The sequence below is a fragment of the Diceros bicornis genome, chromosome 21 (genome assembly GCF_020826845.1).
Source record: "Diceros bicornis minor isolate mBicDic1 chromosome 21, mDicBic1.mat.cur, whole genome shotgun sequence".
In the NCBI taxonomy this organism is placed as follows: Eukaryota; Metazoa; Chordata; class Mammalia; order Perissodactyla; family Rhinocerotidae; genus Diceros; species Diceros bicornis.
Window position 1 is genome coordinate 42,758,075 of NC_080760.1, and position 15,684 is coordinate 42,773,758.

At 51.3% G+C, this 15,684-nt stretch overlaps 1 long non-coding RNA gene across 19 annotated transcripts in view; it reads left to right on the forward strand.

The window, feature by feature from the left end:
* Positions 1-15,684, forward strand: part of LOC131419616 (uncharacterized) — a 237,199-nt gene that overhangs the window by 123,724 nt on the left and 97,791 nt on the right. The window contains exon 4 of one of the 19 annotated variants that reach the window (XR_009223297.1): positions 7,717-7,843. The exons of the other annotated variants lie outside the window; for them this stretch is intronic. This is a non-coding gene — a long non-coding RNA (uncharacterized LOC131419616). The remainder of the gene's footprint in view (positions 1-7,716; positions 7,844-15,684) is intronic. 19 annotated transcript variants of the gene reach the window in all.

The following is a 15,684-nucleotide window of genomic DNA, read 5'->3' on the forward strand; positions in this document are numbered from 1 at the left end:
TTTTCACAGCAACCGTCAGAGGAAGGTGCTATTTAGCATCCTTATTTTGTCGCTATGGAAATGGAGGCACAGAGAGGTCGACACATTTGTCCAAGGTCACACAGCTTTTACATGGCAGCAGCAGGATTCAAACCCAGGAGGTCTGCCTTTGTTGCCCATGCTGTCGTGTGCGGTTAAGCCCGTGCTTGTCTCATTCCGAGGGTGGCATCATGCGTTGTGTAGCTGATGCTGCTGTGATCTCCAAAGCTGCACACAGGTGGGCGGGCAGTGGTGCGGGCAGAGAGAGGATGGACAGGGAGTGAGGAGTGTAGCTTCTAGGTTCCTTGCTGCTCCGTGTTCCACTGGGCAAGGCCCCGGGGTGGGGGCAGCTGTGCAGTCCGTGGGTGCATACATTCTCAGATCTTGGCCGCCATTTCTAATTCCCTGGCACCAAAAGCCCAGCTGGGTGATCAAAGCTGAGTGCTCCTAACAGGAAGGGTGGGGGGACAGATAGGAATGACTGGGGCTGAGCTGGGGGGCATGGACGAGGAATCAAACAGGAACGTACAGGGGGGTTGGCTGGCTGATTGATCTAAGGGTGGGGAGGTTGTAATTCATCCATTTAAATAAATATAATTATTTGGCACCTATGGTACCAACCTTAGAAAGCGTCATGCTTTCTGTTTTATTCGATCCTCCCTTTGGGGAAGACAGAGGGCATTTATGATCTGTTTTCCAGAGGAGGAGCCGGAAGCTCGGAGAGGGAAAGTAATGTGCCAGAGGCCGCATGGGAGAGAGCCCAGATTTGACCTGAAGGTTTTGGATTCCACGCCCAAAGTTCAAGTGTCTCTTGACCTCTGTGATGTAGAATCAGGGATGTGTGCCTTCCATTGCTCCGTGACTCCAGAACTGTGATTGTGTGCTCTAGCATTGAATAGCAGTGGTAGGAATCATAATCGTAATCTACAGGCCATTCTGCCAGGCCCAATTCTAAGCACCGTATGTGTATGAACTCACGGAGTCCTCACAACTCCTCATGAAGAGGTCCTATTGAAACGGGGACATTGAGGACTCAGAAAGTTGTCCTTGGTCTCAGAGCTTGTGATCAGCAGCACCAGGATTGGAACCCAGCAGTAGCCTGAGTCCTCACATTTTGCCCATCCTGCCCTCCCTCTCAAGGCTAACTATTGGGTGGAGTGGGGTGGGTGGGCCCAGGTAGACAGACCCATGCCTGGGGGGCACCTCGAGGCTCTAAGGAGGAAGGGCAGGAGGGGATGGGGAACGTCTCCTGAGTGCTCAGCCATTTGAATATATTTTATGTCGGTTCTGGGATGGCTTCCTGTCTTATGTTTTCATCTTAGTTATGCATTTACTGAGTATTTATTAAGCAACTACTGTCTTCCAAGTATTGCTAGATTCCGGAGATACAGAAGTTGCAAGACCCAGTGCCTGCACTCAGAGGCACTCTGCTCACTGCAAACTCCATAAGGAAAGAGGGAGGAAGCTGATGCCTGTTCTGTGCCAGGCGCTGCGTTAGGCTATCATAGACGTTCTCTTCTTAAGCTACTCAGCGTCTGAGGTTCAAGGAGCTGCGAACAAGCCAGGTGGGCCGTGGCAGAAGGGGGTTAGGACAGAGGTCGGCTGGCCCCTCAGGAGCCCGGGCACCTGCGTCTCTGCCTGGCTCTCACCTCTTCCCTGCCACCCTCAGACGAAAATACAGAAGAGGCCCCTACAGGAGTCTTGTTAGGCTGCTCAGTTCCCGGGAGCAGGGAACTGGCCTTCACTTAACTGTCCCTAGTGCTCACTCTCCCCGGAGTCTCTGCACCTACTCTGGTCTTGCCCAGACACAGCAAGCAGTTCTTGGAAAGGCTCTCCTGCACTTGGCGATTTTGTCATCTGCAGCAAACCCAGGATACCAGAATTCCTGGAAACATCCCTGATTTCCTTCTCCTTAACAGTTGCCCACTTTCTACAAGGGATTAATAACATAGGCAGTCATGGTATCAATTCAGCCTATCCAGCCCAGACTTTGAAATTATTATTTTTATTGCAGTTTCCAAGCTGGAAGGCCTTGAGTCCACCCGCTTCCTTACACAGAGGGGAAAACGGGGGACATTGAGCCCCAGGGAGATGGGCTGGTTGGTCCCAGGTCGCACAGCTGGAGGGTGGCAGGCCTGTGGCAGGAGCCAGGATCGGGCCTTGGTGGCCCTCACTTCCATTTGCCTCCCTCATCTCTGGCCTCCTGGAGGTCGGTAGATAGGAGACACCCTTCCTGGAAAGACAACAGCTTGGGGACGTTGCAGATAAGGCTGGGTGGGTGTGCCTGGCAGACCCAGAATAAAAGGATTACCCAGAGAAGTTAGGAATCGACCTTCCTTGAGGTGGGGGCTACAGATAAAGATGCTTTTGAAGTTCGGTTGGTGGGAGATAGGATCTTTGTGGCAGAGCCTGTCACCCATGAGCCTTCTGGAGGAATGCAACCTGATAGGGAAATCAGCAAGCTGAAGATAGGGAAGGAGAACACTTATCACTGGAGGCCTCTGCAGGGCTTGCTTTGAGGTACTTCCTTCCCGTCTGCTCTGTTCTGGAGTCTGTTTCCACTTCACAGATGCAAAAACTGAGGCGTAGATAACTGTTTTCTGTTTTTTAAAAAAAATCCTGATGGGGATATCACTGTTACAACTTCCTGGGACAGTTCAAAATGCGGGATGCTCCTGATTCTGCAGTAGTTTAATTGAGCATATACTACAGGCCAGGTACCGTGTTGCATTCTGGGAGGACAGAAATTAGTAGGACGCTTTTCACCTGTGGGGAACTTTTGGTCTCCTGGCGGGGGAGATTTGGATGAGAGATCAGGTAATCACAGCAGAGCATCTGAGTGCACAGAGGGTCCCACGGTGTGGACTTGGGTGGTCAAGGAAGGAAGGGGTTAGCCCAGAGAAGAGGCAGGAGGGAAGAGGGAACAGGTAAGCAGAGAGCAGATCCTGGAGAGACCATTTTGACTTTGTGCTAAGGGCACCAGACAGCTGTGTGAGTTTTAAGCAAGGACATGAGAGGGTGAGGTTGGCATTTCGGAAAGCTCACCCTCGGAGCATTACGGAGACAGAATCAGAGGGGGCCTGAAACTGGTGGGAGTGCTGATGGGGCCTGACCTGGTGGAGACGGGGATGGATTGGAGAGACCCCGCAGAGGGAGAATCCCCTGAACGTGTGTGTGATGAGCTTGGGGAATTATAGGAAGGAAGGAATTACATGTGCTGCCACGTGTCTGGCGTAGGCCTCCGCATGGATATGTGTGTGTGTGTGTGTGTGTGTGTGTGTAGGAGACGGTCTAGTGGTTCTGGAGGACACAGTGAATGTGGAACTCTGAGCACGGCGCCTGGCTCACGGGGAGGGTGCCGCACAATTAGGAGATTGTTACTCCTCACATTATCCTCATTTCCACCGCTTTACAGTTTAATTGGTTTTTAACATATAGTTTACTTTTTCATCCTTAAGCCAGCACCTCGCGAGGGGTGTAATCAACTCATTGAATTTTTTTATTTCTGCCACAACATTAAAGATCATCTAGTTCTGCTATCACCTTATTTTATAGATAACAGGGTTGAGGATTACAGCCCCTCTTAGGGGCTAGGACCTGTGTCTCCTAAATTCCAGGCTCAGGTTTTTTTCTTATCTTATGGGAATTCTTCTCCATTTTAGTGTCCCTCTTGCCCAGAGGAGCAGACTGAGACTTACAGTTGGGTGATTGGTGTCAGATCCCCTTTGGGGTGGTCAGGGAAGAGGGGGTGTTTGGGAGAGAGTAGACCTTTGACCTGTGGGATCCGAGTCTGACCTGGCTCACTGCTCCGCTCTTTCTCCTTTGGAATCTGGGTGTCACCCGGCCTGGCAGCTCTCTCTTCCTTCTGGAGGTGCCCCCAGTGCATCTTTGAAGTTCTGGGGTCCACCGCCACCTCCAGGCAGCCTTCCTGCCACTCTCCCAGGCTTACCCCAGGGCCCTGGACTCTCTTCCATCTCTTACCACCTGCCCTGGTAAACTGCCTGCTCTCCTGCTTCAGCGGTGCATCCTGTGCAGTCAGCGATGGGTTTGCCATCTCTGGGCTCCTAGTGCCTCTCTCAGTCCAGACCTAGTAAGACTTGGTGCATGTTTGGTGAGTGAATGAATGCTGTTATTTGCATTACAGTTGTTATTGGAAAACTTTCAATTCCTGCTCCTCTCAGCCCTTCCTGCCTTCTCAGAGGAAAAATGTGGCAGAGAAGTTCCCAGAAGTATGAACCCAGAAGGAGTTAGTACCCTTTGGTAATTTTTATTTTTCCATTCAGAAGTCCCCATTTATGAGCAGCCTTTACAATATTAAGACCAACTTTGCAGACCCATCCTCTGAGTTCTGGGATCATTTAACAAATGTTCATTCAACACGTATTCACCATGTACCTACTATGGGCCAGACACTGTTTTAGGTCCTGGTACACATCAGGGAATGATCTGTTTGGGGAGGAAGCTGATCTGGCAAGAAGTCTGTGTTGGGCCAGAAGCAGAGGCCAGCGAGGCCTTTAGTCTGGGCGTCCTGGGGCCCAGGCCTGGCAGTTCCCTCTGCTCCTCTGACCCTCAGTTTGCGCGTATGTGGAGTGAGCAGTTGGATTAAAAATATCTCCAACTGGAAAGAGACTTTCCAGTTCTGGGATTATTTATTCTTCCGGTAACTCTTGTCGAGGGCTGGGTGACCAGTGGGAATGGGAGCGTCCCCACCCTCAGGGAGCTCACAGCCAGTAGAGGGGAAAACTCAGCCTGAGTCGGAGAAGGGCAACCAGCAGGTGGAAGGAGCAGTGTGGTGAGGATGAGCCCGGGGCTACAGGACAGGCAGCGGGGAGACTGACAGAGGGTGGGCTAAGAAAGGTGCACCTGAGCCAGGTCCGAGGGGAGCAGCTTCTGTGAGGGGGCACCTTCTGCCAGTTATCCTTCCCAGACTTGGGGTGCTTTGTCCCCCACAGTGGTCTTGCTCCTCAATGTCAGAGTTCCTTCCTTCAGAAGTATTTCTTGGTTATGCCTTCATGCACTCTCCTGTCCTTGGCTCGCAGGGTGCACAGCTGGCAGCCCAAGCACTGGTGGAGCTGGAACTGGGTGACGGGGTCCTCAGAAGGCACTGGGCCCCATCGGGCTTCAGACCTCCATCCTGAGTCAGCACCTGGCTTCCTTCCCACGCTGGAGGCAAACTCCGTGTATTAGTTTTCTGGGGCTGCCGAAACAAATCACTATAAACTAGATGGCTTAAAACCACAGAAGTGTATTCTCTCGCAGTTCTGGAGGCCAGAAGCCTCAAGTCAGGGTGTCGGCAAGGTCATGCGCCCTCTGAAGGCTCTGGGGGAGAATACTGCTTTGCCTCTTCCAGCTTCGGGGGCTGCAGGCGTTCCTTGGCTTGTGGCTGCATCGCTCCAATCTCTGCCTCTGTCGTCACATGGCCTTCTCTGTCTGTCTCTCCTCTTCTTTTAAAAGGACGCCTGTCATTGGATTTAGGGCCCACCCTGATCCGGGATGATCACATCTCAAGATCCTTAACTTAATTACATCTGCAAAGACCCTTTGTCCAAATAAGGTCACATTCACAGGTTCCAGGGAATAGAGCTTTTTTTTTGGAGGGTGCCACCACTCAGTCCCCTACAGGCCCTGGCACTGCTTTGAAAAGTCTCAGGTAATAAGCACATCTATCACCAGGAAGGTGGCATCTTCCTGGCAAAGTCACGGGAAGGCTGCTGAGGATGCAGTTGTGCTCAGCCACTGGTAGCCACCCGGGGTTCCGGGGGACCCTTCCTGTTCTCTCCTCCCTGCCCTTGATGCATGGGTGGCGGCCCTCCTCATGCAATTGGGATTATTTAGAGAAGGCGATTCCCCCCGCTGACTTTTGGCCCCTTCCAGCTGAGTGTCCTCACCTCTGGCCCATGCCCAGGAGCTGGCAGCTGCCTTTTGATTGTGTCTATTTCGTCTCCGTTCATTTTATTGGAGAGCCCCATGTGGAGCCCCCCTCTGTGCCAGGCCCTGAGCAAGGTGAGGGGCCTCCAGGAGCCCAGTGGTGGGACGGATAGTGCCGTCGGGAGCTTGCACGGGGGCGTCACTGAGGAGATCGGGGTTAGGCTCCCGTGGGTGTGAATTGGGAGCACATCCCAAGACATGCAGTGCCTGCTCTGGGTTTTGAAACCGACTTAGAAGGCACTGTTCAGGCGGATAAGGTCTCGGACCCAAAGGAGCAGCGTGTCTGGTGGGTCAGCTGTATCCAGTGCTGGGCGCAGAGCAGGAACCGCGGGAGATAAGCAGGCCATGCAGGGTCACCTGGTATCCTAGTGCTTGAGGCTTTAAAGAGCTTCCATTGTGTCTTCTTGGTGACTGGACAACTGGAATTGCAATTCTAGTTCTAGGGATTTGGCAGGTGGCGTACTGAGAGGTAGCTTGCTTGGTTTGCATGAAATCAAATGTCATTACTAAGAGGCCCATTAAATTCTTTTTTTTTTTTTTTTTGTGAGGAAGCTCGACCCTGAGCTAACATCTGATGCCAATCCTCCTCTTTTTGCTGAGAAAGACTGGCCCTGGGCTAACATCCATGCCCATCTTCCTGTACTTTATATGGGACGCCACCACAACATGGCTTGTCAAGTGGTGCGTCGGTGTGCCCCCGGGGATCCGAACCAGAGAACCCCGGGCCGCTGGCGGAGCACACGCACCTAACTGCTTGCGCCACCATGCCGGCCCCCATTAAATTCTGATGGATTGATGTAGCTGGTAAAGTTTTCATAATAAGAAGAGAAGGATGACGGTAGTATCTCAGAGAATGCAAACTTTAATGGCAGTGTTAGTTTCCATACGATCGCTCTATGTGTTGGGTTTACCCGGGTTATGGAGTCACTTAATGGTCCAGAGGCAGGGAGCGTGTCGCCCCCCACTATATATGGATGAGGAAGCAGAGGCACTCAAAGATGATGTGAGGACACACTCATGTGCTTGGAGTCACACTCCTGGTAGGTGGCAGAACTGCACTCTGGCCTCAAATCCTAGGACTCTCATCCACTGTTCTTGCCTTCATTTCTCAGCAATCACCCACTTCTCTCCCTGTGGACGTATTTTCCACTACGCTTCTGGGAAGCTGGGTGTAAACTGGGGCCTGGAAGAGAGGTGGTGGGTCTTGTTTCACTTCTGGAGGCAGAGAGAGCCTCTGGAGCAAGGTAGAGCTTTCCATGCTGATGGAAATGTCCTGTCACCTGCACTGTCTGATACAGTAGCCCCTGGGCACATGTGACTAAGGAATGGCCATTTTAAAGAACTCATTTTAACTTATTTAAATTTAAATAGCCACACATGGCTCGTGGCTGCCCCATTGGATGGCTCAGTCTGGAGTTCTGGGGCCACCTGACTTCTCAGTTCGTGCCTCTAAGGAGTTTCTTGGTTCTGAGCACGGTGCTCCCAAGTTAAGGGCTGGCTGACGATTCTGAGCGCCTCTAGGTGAAGCTCCGGGTGGTACCTGCTCATCGCCCCTTCTTGGGCTCTGGGCTCTGGTTCAGGTGGGACGTCAGGGTCAAGTTCAGGCCATAGTGGGGCGTAGGAAGGACTTTTGTGGAAACCGCTTGTCTGTTGGGTTCCACCTTGTCTCTTTTGGGTTCACAGCAGGGAGCGCCTGCTGGTGGGGACTTCAGAGTGTCTTCCTCCTTTGCCTCCCTGGGACGTGCTCAGACTCCTTTCCCTCCATCACAGGTCTCCCTGCGCCGCCGCAGGTGTGCTGGCCGGCTGAGCCAGGCCCACCCCTCACCTGCAGAAGGGAACCCCCTGATGCCTGCTCTGGAAGACTAATTGGAGGGTGGGCCACCTGACAACTCCTCAGGTAAGGATTGTTCGTTTCTGGAAGCTCCTGGAACATCGCCCCAGGCTGATTGTAGGTTGAGTGCTTTTTACAGGAATTCGCATCCACCTCTGTGACAAAGGAGGGGTCAGAAGGAGGGCAGGGCCTTTCTTTGAATGGAAACTAGACCTGGGGCCTCTTGCGGAAGATCAGGAGTGAACTGGACAATGCATCGGGAAGGAGGGGGATCAGCTCCTGGTGGGCTTGGAGAAGGGGTAGAGGGAGGAGAGGCCCCTGCAATTAGTCCCGTTAAGACTGGGTCTTTGTCTGCTCGCCTCTCACCCTAACCCTCAGCCCCCGTATGGGGCATAAAGTAGGCTCGCAATACAATACTGGTGGGAAGGAAGAAAAATGACAGATTCTAGCATTGGGACAGCCCTGAGAAGGGGGGATGTTCTTCATCTGGTGTGTGTTCTGGACAGAACCATGGGATCTGTGCATGGCCCAGCCCAGCCCCTAAGACAAGGCTTGGTCCAGCTGGGCCCAGAATGTGCTCCATGGCCCTGCTGAGAATGAGACCACTTCAGGGAGGGTTCACATCCTACTTCTCCAGCCTGCTTTGAGACATCTCCTAAGGCAGGACAGCTTACTTGGTCATTACTTCTCCTGCCATAAAGACAAAAAGGAAAAATATGCCAAGTAGTTCAAGGCTCCTTTTAATCTCAGGTTCATAGATCTAGATATGGAGATGAGCTTGCTCGTGGGGGTCCTGTAACTTGCCCAAGGTCACACAGCTGGTCATTAAAAAATATTTGAGCACATGTGCCTCATTTATGGACTGGAAAAGTCTGTCTGGTCAGTTTACCACAACTAACATTTATTGATGCCTGTGGTATGCTTGAGTGCTTCCTTGCGAGGGCACCTTGGGGTTTGAAGGCCCTGGAATCCTGTGACCTTGGAGCGCCCGTTCCTTCTCTGTCCTCTCCTTCCTTGCTCATGTTTGTGCCCAGCTAACAATCACGCACAAGAGAGTGGAGCTTGAGAAATGTTTGTGGAAGGACTGCCTGGCTGATTGCACAAACAGATGGCACAGAGTTTTCCAGACAGCAGCTTGGGAAAGTTCTGGATCTGTCAGAACCATGTGGAGGGTCCTGCAGACACCCAGGAGTGCATTAACCCCTTCTCAGTGATACCTGCTTGCCTGGCCTCTTAGGGAATAGGATGTGTGCTCACCTGTCCTTTCCAGCAGGTACAGGTCTGGGGACCTCTGTTGTCCAGACATCTTGGATCTGGGTGCCTCTTGAGTGCAGAGCTCTGGGCTAGCTGTGGGGTGGGGTGGGGGCAGCCATCTTTCAAAAATACCATTAGGAAGCCAAGGCCATACTGATGTGAGTGCAGCATCCAGGAGTTCCTGGAGATGAGGTCCAGGTTGGCTGGTGCAGCTTCTCTCATCTTACAAATGTGCTGTGCATTTTTGCTCCATCAGGGATTCTGCATTAGAACCCTGTGTGTCCCTGTTAAGTGAAGACACTGGGAGGTCACAGCTAGCCTGAACGCTGGCTTAGGTGAAAGCTGACCAGTGGAGCGTATCTGGGAGGTTGTGGTAAAGGGGGTGTAGTGTGTTGAATGTGTCCCCCAAAAAGGTAGGTTCAGATCCTAACCTGGTACCTGTGAACGTGACCTTATTTGGACGTAGGGTCTTTGCAGACGTCATCAAATTAAGATGAGGTCATACTGGAGTAGGGTGAGCCCTAAGTCCAATGAATGGTATTTTTATAAGAGAAAGGAGACACACAGACACACACACGGGGACAAAGGCATGTGAAGATGGAGGCTGAGATTAGATGACTGTATCTACCAGCCAAGGAACACCAAGGATTGCCAGCAAACCAGAAGCTAGGAGAAAGGCAAGCAAGGATTCTTCTCCAGAGCCCTCTGAGAGAGCATGGCCCTGCTGACACCTTGATTTTGGACTTCCAGCTTCCAGAACTGTGAGAGCGTAGATTTCTGTTGTTGTAAGCCACCCAGCATGTGGCACTTTGTGGTGGCAGCCCCAGGAGACTAGGGTAAAAGGGAATCCCATCCTGTGGATGGTGAGAGCTTTCCCAGATGCCATTTAGAGCCTCCAGTTGCGAGTTTATAGATGCACTTGCATGTTTGCCTCTGCTGGCATAATGTGGCATCTCTCTCTCGTTCACTCTATTATTGGGCATTTACAGTGTCGTGGGATCTGTCATTAAACCTGCTGCAATCTGTTCTTCCCTGTCCTAGGCATCCCACTCTGCAGCCCATAGTTTGCTTCAACCAGCTGGTAACCCCACCCTTGGCTATCCCACCTCCTTATCTTAATTCATGCCTTTCTCTTTGGCTGCGGGGCTTCTCAGACCTACCTAACAACTGCCCATCCATTTCAGGCTGGGACCCTTCTTGGATACCTTTTGGGGCCCCTTCTGGCCTCCGCACCCCAGCCCTGAAGTTCAGCAGCTCTGAGTGAGACATTGACCACCCAACGGCTCATGTCTTCAGACTGGCATTTGGTCAAGTGCAGACATTCCCGGTTGCTTGCTGTGAGCACTCTGCAGAGTTTCCCATTTACCCCTCAGAGCAGCTCTGGGCGGGGTCCTATTATTATCCGTGCTCTGCAGATGAGGGCCAGAGAGGGGCGTGTCCAGGTCACACACAGCACCTCTGGGAGCAGCTGGCATTCACGGCCAGGTCTTCCTGACCCCACAGGCTGCCCCCTGAAGCCACGTGCCCCACTGACCCTGCCCCGTGCCCAGCCTTCGCAGGAGGTGGCCCAGGTCCACACTGCTTAGAGAAGTTTTCGGGAGTCCTTGATCTGTTCGGGATTGTTTGTGAGGGGTTTAGGAATATCTGGATCAGCTGAGCTCTTGAGAGGGCAGCTTGTGTCCTTTCCCATGGAGTGTCTCCAGCTCCCTGCCCTGGGCTGGCATGCAGCAGGAGCCCAATAATGTTTTTGACCTGACGGAGGAATCAAAGAAAGGAGCAGCCTTTGAGCCAGGGCGCTGTGGTGTAGCACAGCAGAGCCAGACTCTGGAACTTGCGAGGCTGCAAGATCCAGCTCTGCTGTGTGACCTTTGGCAAGGTAGCTGACCTATCATGCCTCGGTTTCCTCATCTGTAAAATGGAGATAAGAATAGCATCAACCCCAGAGGCTATCCTGAGGGTTACAGGAGTTACTGTGTGTAATGTGCATGGAAGGTTCTTGGCCAGTTGTCAGTGTGACAGAGATGCAGACTATTGTTATTGAGGCTCAGGAAGTATTTATCAAGGGTTCTTTGGGAATAGGGAAGGGAAGAGCAGTGTCCTGGCTTTTGAATAGTCTTGCAAAATGAGACTTCCGGGCGGGGGAGAGTGCCGAAGATGGCCCAGCAAGCCCCTTTTCCACTCGGGCCACCCTTGGAGAAGGTGGGCTGAGAGCGGTGGTGCTGTTCCCTTCCCTGGGGAGAGGCAGGGCATCCTGCTCCGGGGGAGCCCTGCACTCCCTTTAGCAGCTGTTGCTGCACCCCAGGGATGAGCTGGGGGCAGCAAGGCCTGGAGGCCTGTGCGCTGGGGGTGAAGGGTTAATGTTTCGCCCAGGAAGAGTGGCCCCCATGTCTCCTGTGAGGGGCACTTCATGCCAACCACAGCTCCCGCCACGTTGGTTGAGAGCCTTTGCTGAGCCTGCACTGGGCACCTGGCGTCTCAACCGCAGCAACCCTGCAGGGAGGGTTATGCCCATTTCACAGATGAGGGTCTGCAGGCGCCCAGCCTCACAGATGTGGTCCTCCTGCCTTCACACCTGCTCCCTCCAGAGATGCAGTGCACCCATGGAGGCCTGTTAGTGCCCATCTGCTGTCACTATGCCAGAGACACACAGGAAGTCTGTACACAAGGGTGGGAAGGAGGCCAGGTTTGAGCAGCGATGGCCGCAGGGACTTTGGTTCAGCCCTGTCTCATCCGGGTTGCTGCTCATATTGGTCAGATGCTTCTTAGTGGCCTCTGTGGGGCAGGTTGCTCCAGCTGGCCCGCCTCCCTCCTTTGCAGAGCATTACTGGGCTGAGCAGGAGGGCAGGGAGTGGGGGAACCCCTTGCCGTTAGCCAGTCACTCAGAAAGCACTTGATAGTTCCAAGAGGAGCTATTGAACCATGGCCTAAATAAGTTAAGGAAGACTCTCCCCTCTTGCTCTCCTGGGGGTGGGGTTTTGGAGGAGAAGTCACTGGTTGCTCTTGCCTGAGTTAGATGTGCCCCAGCCCAGTGACACAGTGGGATCAGCTTTAGAAAATAGCTGTGCTAGGGTCCCACCCCCAGAGAATCTGATATTGTGCTAGGAGGGACCGGGGTGCCTGTGCTTTTTGAAGTAACCAGGTGACCCTAATGTCAGCTAGAGTGGAACTGCATTGGGTCGTTCGCACGTGCCTCATGCGCACGCGTGGTTCATGAAGACCTCAGTCAGATCCATCAGACAAGGAGACTAGGAGATGAGAATAATGGAGAGAGCCACCAGTTAGTGAGTGCCTGCTGCTGCCAGGCGCCTTGCTGAGTGTGTGCGTTTTTCTTCATCTTCACCACACCCCTTTCAGGAGGGTCCTGAAATATCCCCATTTTACGGATGCAAAAACTGAGGTCACGAGGATGAACTACATGTCCAAAGGTACAGGGCTGGAAGAGTTGAAGTCGGGACTGGACTCAGGTTACCTGTGACTCCAAAGTCCTGACTGCTGACTTGACCGCCCCTGCCCAGACCGTCAGTGGAGACAGCTGTTCATTGAGATTGCTGTCCACACTGGAAATCCCACCTGGGTCCCCCCCATAGAGAACGAAAGTTCCATATGACCTCGAGCACCACGTGTAGAAACTGGTTCAAGTTGCCTTTTTGAAAAAGACTTAGTTTAGGAAATTCAGTATTTAAATTATTTCTAGGCCTCTCAGCAGGGTTTTATGTTTTAGGAGGATGCGCATTTAAATACACACAGATCTGGGTTTTTCTATTCCTGTGTAAGCACTGTGGGCGTGGTGGGGAGGAAGACTGAACCTCACCAAGCTGAGATGATCAGATACAGCCGGATGCACCGAGGGGCTGGAAGACTGACGTCGCTAATATATGACCCATTGGGTACCTACATTTTCCATTCTCTGATTAAAGATCATGTTTCTTTGACTTGATCCTCAAAGGCCTCTGAGGTTTGATAATTTCTCCTACCCTGAGTTCTGTTTCTGATGCCCCGGAGTTCTGCCCATTTTTTTCTGTACGTTATTGAAGTTTTACCCATATAAAATCATCATCATCATCGATATTTGTTGTCCTTTATTGCAGAAACAGCATTGTAACTCCCAAGAATGGAAATGGACAAGAAAACAAAATCAATAACCATCCCCTTTTGACCAGTCAGATTGTTTTCAGATATCTGATATGTCTGTCCATACATTAACTTAGGGTTTTATATAGGCACGGACGTAGGGAATATTTTGTGATCTGTTTTTTATCTGACGTTATATGATAAGCATTTTTCCATTTTGTTCAAGCGCCTTACTAATGATCATTTTTAAAGAGCATCTCTGTTGTTGAAAATGAAGGTTCCTAGTAGTTTGCTGTAATACTTGAGGGTGCTATCAACATCTTTGTGCATATAACTCTTCTCTTCTTGGAAAATCCTTTGGACAAATTCTCAGCAGAAGGATTATTGAGTCAAAAGGAACAGTTTTATGACTCTCGACCCATATTGCCAAATTACTTTCAAATAAGGTTGTTTACACTGCCACCATCAACATGTGGGTATGCCAGATTTACCACAGCCTCTTCGACACTGGGTATTATTAGCTTAAAAAAGTTATAATTCAATAGATGCAAAACAGTCTCTTGTTAAATTTATACTTTTTTATCCTTAATAGGGCCAATTTTTTTTTCTTCATCTGCTTGTTTACTAACTCTCTTTGGGAATGCTGATTTTGGCTGCTGCACCAGCCATGTTCGTTCCTTTCCATGCGGACGCCTTCAAGTTGAGGCGGTTGCAATGCAGCCTTTGCTTAAAATGAGAGAGCTTCAAAATGGAGCCTTTGTGTGAAAGGCTGATTAGCACACTGGCTCCTGAGTTTGAAGGCTGGGATGGAAACTCTGCTCCTCACTCCCGTCGTGGAGTTCGGCATGAATCTGAACTGGCCCTTGTCGTCTCAATGACTTCAAACTTAACACTTGTCCCCCTAGATTTGTCTGATGAACAAGACAGGATTTTTCTTCAGAAAGTTTTGAGATACAGCTCTTTCAACTATTTTTGAGCTTCCTAGCTCAAAAAAAATGAAGAAAAGTCCCTGTGTGTTCCCGTTAAGTCTTTATTTGTGGTGCTGCTTGCGTTTCTAGATGGCTTTCTCCGATTTTCTCTTGCTGCTTCATCTCGCCACAACATCCTGTGGGGTCGGGGGCTCTTCTAGCTCTGTTTATCTCTGCCTGTCTGTCTTGTGTGTCTGGAGTCCTCGCCTGCCTCTCCAGCTGGAACCTTCCTCCCCAGGAAGGCTGAGGCTAGTTGGGAGAAGCCAGGATAAATTTTAATGAGCCTTGTTGTCCCTGAGGAAGAGCGAAGCTTACATCTTTGGATTTGTAGAAGTGCCTGCGTTCAACTCAAGGGAATAATTGGATGTGAATTGGAATTTCCATTTAGACTTATGGAATCTTGGGGGTAAAAGAAACCTCAGAGATCATCTTTTCCAATCCTTATGTGGAGCAGAACTCCCCTGTATAGTATTTCTGATGGTAGCATCGCTGTTGCTGGCGCCCCTCCCATGCTGGGCAATCTGCGTCTTCCTTGTTGAATAGAATTGACCTCAACCAGATTTAATGTCCTTAAAAAAAGGATTTCTAATTGAAAGGACGTGGGGAAACGCAAGAGAGACTTGGGAAGGGGCTTTATTATGGGGGTCTTACTCTTAGCACAGGACACTCCATACAGTATGCATTCAAACCTGACTGCATCTTGGGGAAGCTCTCTGAGGCTCCTTTTACCTGTCTGTCACTTGGGGACAGTATAGTTGTCTTTCAGGCTTAGTGGTCATGTGGAAAGCCCACCAGTGCCTGGCACTGATGAGGCTGGAGATGAGTGGCTGTTCTGAGTAATTTCTGTAGGATCGATCTGTTCTTTGATGCTAGTGTTTCCTTCCTTTGTGCTGATTCTTGAGTTGACAGTTGACCTGTGGTCACTTGAGAGCATTTTCATTTGTGAGAAGTCTTGTTCTTCTTCTATCCTCTCTGCTTGGGGAGAAGTTGTGTAACTGCTTGGATGGGCCTACGTAGTGGGCAGATGGAGAGCCATGCATGACTTCGGACAAGACCCGTTGGAGTATCTGGGAGCTGTGATTTCTTGACAAGGAAGGGACTGGTTTTTCTTGCTTGGCTCCTTACCTCTCTCATTCCTGGCATTTGTGGGTGAAAGTCCCCTTCTTGCCCGAGGGCCCCTGGAGGGGCAGCCTGCAGGGCCCTTCGTCCAGCCCCAGTTCAGTTCTGGGAAGTGACCTGGGGGAGACTGTCCCTCTTTAGGGAAGTGGAGGGGGCACTCTCTCTCTGCCTGGAACTGGATTCTCCACTTGGTCTCCTTTTTGCTCTCTTAACCAGGCTCTGAGAGTGAGGCTTGTGGACTTGCATTTGGGGTGCCGAGGCACCGGGGGTCCCGCCCCAAGCCCACAGCTTGAGAGTCTTGTACCTTCGGGCAGCAGACTTCGGAGTATGTACCCAACCACCCCAGGCCTTGAACTACCTGCCTGTTGTGTGAGGTTCAGGGTCTCCCGCTGCGTCCCTTCCCTGCCGCTGACTGCTGTGTGAGTTTACTTGAGCCCCTTGGTTTCTTGAGGCTTCATGTTTTTCTTGAGTGAGGTAAGAGGATGAAGGTTTGAA